This window comes from Eutrema salsugineum, unplaced genomic scaffold (assembly GCF_000478725.1).
Source record: "Eutrema salsugineum unplaced genomic scaffold, Eutsalg1_0 scaffold_5, whole genome shotgun sequence".
NCBI classification, from domain to species: Eukaryota; Viridiplantae; Streptophyta; class Magnoliopsida; order Brassicales; family Brassicaceae; genus Eutrema; species Eutrema salsugineum.
The window spans coordinates 2,823,501-2,829,233 of NW_006256612.1; the positions used below are offsets into that span (position 1 = coordinate 2,823,501).

The window sequence follows — 5,733 nt, forward strand, 5'->3', positions numbered from 1 at the left end:
TTGACCGAAATATGTCGTATTCTCATTACCATCAGATCCACTGTACGTTAGCATTAATCTCTTCTCAGATTAGGTTATCGATCATTAAGCACTAAAAAGCTTATATTTTTCTCATGAGCAATATAAGGGTAGAGAATCGACTATGATTCAAGTAGTTAAATGGATTTGTATTGAATTTTATATGTCGTTTTGATTTTTAGAAAAAGAAATGAGACAATGATATTTGTCAAACCCTTGTGAGAAACTGAGAACTCTCCAAAAGTTTTAGTACACAATCTTAAAGTTTTATTCAATTTTTCATAGTTCACCAAAAATTTTAACCATATAAAACCATCTTTATCCATATATATATAAAGATGACGATGAAACTAATGCCCTCATTGCTTCAAATAAAAAATGTGAACGTTCGTTGTTTTTACTTTAAAACTAAGGCCCTCAATTTGCTTTTTCCATTTGAGTTTCACTTGGTGACGTAACTGACTATAATATTTGGAAATGAAAACCACATAAACACAACCTTATTTAAATCCACAAACCACACAGATTCATAAATCGATCTTATCAACATTTAGAATGGAACACAAACACAGAATCTAAAGTTGCCACGATCACAATTGCAAATATTTTTCCTGCCCAAAACATTTAACCCTGGACCTCATCAATACATTAATTTTATCTCCAACCCACCACTCTCCTCCACCGAATGAGTTTTTCAAAAGTTCATCAGCCAAATGTATGCCACTTGAATTCATAAGTCTAAACTCAAAATCAATGCATCAGTCAACAAAAGCTTCAATCAAAATCAATGCATCACTTATTGAAGATTTATAATTTTCTTAAAGATGTAAACAACAAGGCAAAGTCATGATTTAAGATGTAGAAGGCATTTGTTCCATCCCAGAGAAAAATTTCAAGGATTTGAAGTCCCAATCTTTCCAAGCAATAATTATGAAATTTGTGTTAATCAGTCAAGACGAAACACCTGGTAGTTATTTCTAAACAATCATAGGACATCAATGTCCTTGCATAGACAAAGAATAAAAAGTAATCACTGATCTCTGCCGCAGTTATCGCAAACAGTTGTGAGTACACACCATTCGTCATGTTCTTGCGGTATCCCATTTTTCGATGTCACCTAGACATCAAGCGCTAGGGTGAAGATTAAACCTAATTCAGATGTAAATACACAATGCTCCAAGGTCAAAGATAAAAAAAAAAAAAATTATGAGGAAGATATGTTATATGGGTAACTAATTTATATACTTATAGATGTGTTAATGATAAGAACTCTTGAAACTCTTTTTCTTCTCGTCAGTCAGATAGTAGTAGTGGATTTAAATAGTCAAATTATAGTTTAATGTAGAATTTGGAACGTTTTTTTCATGAACATTTAATTAACCATTTTGAAAAAATTCACCAATAGTCAAATTGAGTGTATTATTAGACTGTGATTTTTTTTTTTTTTTTGCTGATGTAGAGAGGCTGATGTGTCAAAAAGATGAGTGTTTAGGTGTCAAGCTCTTGTGAGACTTATTGAATCTTTATATAATAGATAGATCCTATTATCTTCAACTTCTCATTACCTTTTTCAATCTACTTCAGCTCGTCTCTCATGGCTTCTTCTTCTTGTTTAACGCCTTGCAACTACAAATTCAAAGTCTTCTCGAGCTTCCACAGGCCAGACATCCGTAAAACACTTCTCAGTCACTTGCGCGAACAGTTTAACCTCAAGGGGATCACTATGTTTGATGATAATAATATCAATAGAGGCGAAGACCTAGATCCTTCACTCAAAGAAGCTATAAGAGAATCGAAGATTTCTCTCCAAGAAATATGCTTCATCAAGCTGGTGTGTGGATGAACTAGTGGAGATATTGGAGAGCAAAAACGCTATGAAACAGATCGTGATGACCACCTTCTACAGAGTGGAAACATCCTATGTACGGAAACAGACCGGAGAATTCAGGATTGCTTTCAATGAAACTTGTGCACGTAAGACGGACAAGGAAAAACAGAAATGGAGCAAAGCTTTGACTGGTGTGAGCAATATTGCAGGAGAAGACTTCAAAAATTGGTTGGTGTTTAATTAAACTGATTTTTTTACATTTTGTTGGTTAAAGTATTTTTTTATATATCATAGATTTTATTGATTAAGTGGTAGTTACATGATAAAAGAATATTCCGGTGATTAAAGTTTAAATGTTTAAGGGAATGCTTTTCTTGAATGAATACTAGAGAACCATATCATAATAAATTATTGGGAACAGAGGAATGTTGTCTCTGTGACTATTTTGATGGAAATGGTACTTTTCTTTTATTCTCTTTTTGTCAGGGATAATGAAGCGTATATGATCAAGAAAATTGCAAATGATGTTTCAGATAAACTGAATGCTACACCGTCTAGGGATTTTGAAGATATGGTGGGGATTGAAGCACACTTGCAGAAAATGCTGTCCTTATTACATTTAGATAATCAAGATGAAGCTATGATGGTTGGGATCTCTGGTCCAGCAGGCATTGGTAAGACTACTACTGCTAGAGTTTTGCAGAGCCTACTCTCTGACAGGTTTCAGCTTACTATGGTCTGAAATTGCTTTTACAAGAAGATCTTATTTCAAAGGTTTTTAACCAAGATGGTACGAGGATATGCCATTTAGGTGTGTTACAACAAAGGTTAGGCGACCTGCGAGTGTTTGTCATTCTTAATGACGTGGATGATCTAAAGCAATTAGAGGCGTTGGCAAATGAAGCTACATGGTTTGGTTCTGGAAGTAGAATTGTAGTAACCACAAAAAAACAAAGAGCTTCTGCAGCAACATGGTATCGATCACACATACCATGTTTTCTATCTAGAGGAGAAGCTCTTGAAATCCTATGTCGATATGCTTTTAAACAAAGCTCTCCACCTAAAGATTTTGAGGAGCTTGCAGAAAGCGTAACACACCTATGTGGTAACCTTCCATTGGGTCTGCGTGTGGTGGGCTCATCATTACGTGGAAAGAATGAAGAGGGCAAGTGGGAAAATATAATGCACAAGCTAGAAAGTATTCTTGATCGAAAAATTGGGGACGTGCTAAGCATAGGCTATGAATGTTTAGATGAGGATGAGCAAACGCTTCTCCACATTGCCATCTTCTTCAACTATGTAGATGGTCATCTTGTGAAGAGCATGTTCGATGACAGTGACTTGGATGTCAACCGACTCAACCGCGGTTTGAAGATTCTAGTCGATAGATCTCTCATAGAGATACCTAAATATTGGGAGAGAATAGAGATGCACAAGTTACTACAACAAGTGGGTAAAAAAGCCATTCAAAACCAAGAGCCTTGGAAACGCCGGATCTTAATTGATGCTCAAGAGATATGTGACGTTCTTGAAAATGATACAGTAAGTGTTTCTTTTCTTATTTTTGTATTTGTTTTATTTCTTTTCTCCCTAACATTTCGTAAAAAGTCACTTGAGTGCAGATAAACAAAATCCTACGTATATATTTTGATGATAAATTTGTTATTATATTAGATTTGGTTTAGGGTACTAGAAAAGTGTATGGCATATCATTTGATACATCAGGAATAAACAATCTAATTGTAAGCAAGAGAGATTTTAATGGAATGCCTAATCTTCGGTTCCTCAGAGTTCACAGATAAGATATGATGGAAATGATAGAATGGATATACCTGAGTACATGGAGTTTCTGCATGGTCTAAGGTTACTACATTGGGAGGAATACCCAAGCAAGAGCCTTCTTCCTATATTTCATCCTGAATACCTTATCAAACTTCATATGCCGCATAGCAAGCTCGAGAAGCTTTGGGAAGGAAACCTGGTTGGTTAACGCAGTAAATATATGAATCTACTTTGAATGTATATTATATGGACCGCGTAGTTTCTATGATGTCTGTTTTGTGGTTTTTTCTGTTCTTTCAGCCACTTGCAAACCTCAAAGAGATGGATTTTCATGGTTTTTGCATCTGAAGGAACTTCCTGATCTTTCAAATGCTACAAATAATCTTGAGACATTGGAACTGAGTTATTGCGAGAGTTTGGTAGAGCTTCCATCCTGTATTTCGAATCTTCCTAGACTAGAGAGGTTGCTGATGCTTTTCTGCACAAAGCTAGAAGTCATTCCAACTAACTGGAACTCGGTATATCTTTCATCGGTGTGGGTAATGGGTCATACAAAAGTATATTGGGCCTTAAATGGTTGTTGGCGAGCTGTGTAAAAACATCGGCATTTTATCTCAGCTTGGAGTCAACTTGGTCAACGCTCTGTTCTGGTAGCTGTAACGACTTCACGGAGGAAAGTCTGAGCTGAGCTGGTGGTTAGTTGATTAGACGGTTAGATCTTTATGAGTATCTGGTGTGTGATACTTAGTCTCTAGTATTCATCTTTCTGAGAGAGAGAGAGAGTTTGTAAAGAGAGAGAGAGATCTGTGTGTGTAAACTTTTTTCAAAGGTATAGTGGATTCTCTGGGAAGTTCCCGGTGTGAGTAGGCTGTCGTTGAATTGACGGTGGAGGCTGAACACGTAAATTTGGTGTTCTTTAGTTTCTGCAATTTTATCGCTTATCGTGAGAGATTGGTGAGTTGAGTGCTTTTCAGATTCAACGAAGACGACGACTCTGTTTTCAGGAGATCAACAAGTGTTTGATACATTGTTTGATCGCAACAAGTGGTATCAGAGCCTAGGTTCTAGGCGGAAGGAGAGTAAGTCAAGATCGTGATGGCTGGAACAAAGATCGACCTGGAGAAATTCAATGGAACTAGGGATTATATCTTGTGGAAGGAAAGATTACTAGCTCATCTGGAAATCATAGGACTCTATGATGCTGTTTACGAAAAAGAAGATCCAAAGAAGAAGGAATCGACTACGGATTCAGAAGGAGACAAAGCCGTTTTAAAAACCTTGGAAGAGGCGCAGCGTAAAGCTAGAGGTACTATTGTTATCTCTTTAGCGAACAATGTACTATGTAAGGTGATTAAGGAGAAAACGGCTTTAGGGATGTTGAACCTTCTGGATGATCAGTATATGTCGAAATCCCTTACAAGTAGGATCTATTTGAAGCAGAAGCTCTTTGGTTTTACAATGAATTTGAGTCAATCTATTGAGAGAAATGTTGACGAATTCTTGAAGATCATAGCAGATCTTGAGAATATTGATGTAGAAGTCTCTGATGAGGATCATGCTTTGATGGTGTTGATGTCTTTACCTCAGCAATTTGATGGTTTCAAAGATACTCTAAGATACAGCAAGGAGAACCTCACTTTGAAACAAGTGACTGATGCAATCATGTCGAAGGAATTGGAGAATGGCCGTCACGAAAATAATTCAAAGAAGGTTGCAGAAGGTCTGTATGTGAAAGGAAAAAGAGGTAACAATGGAAAGAAGTCAGACTCAAAGGGACAAACATCAGATCCAAAAGGGAAGAAAGGGAAAGATAAGCCTAAAAAGTCTTGTTGGAGTTGTGGTGAACAAAGCCATTTCAAGATGCAGTGTCCTAAGCGAGGAAATGATTCTAAGAGTGGGAACTATCGTAAAGTAGAAACATCTCACGTCAATGACACTGATGAGGAAGTTGAGCTGTTGTATGTAAATGAAGTTCTCAATGTGTCAGAACAGGATCTGCAGTCTAGTTGGATCATTGACTCTGGATGCTCGTATCATATGTTTTGGAAAAAGGAACGGTTTTCTGAGTTAGATGAGACTGCAACAGGATTATTAAGGATGGCTAA

At 36.7% G+C, this 5,733-nt stretch overlaps 1 pseudogene; it reads left to right on the forward strand.

Moving 5' to 3' along the window:
* Positions 1 to 1,612: 1,612 nt before the first annotated feature.
* Positions 1,613 to 4,224, forward strand: LOC18991838 (annotated as a pseudogene).
* The last annotated feature ends 1,509 nt before the right edge of the window (positions 4,225 to 5,733 follow it).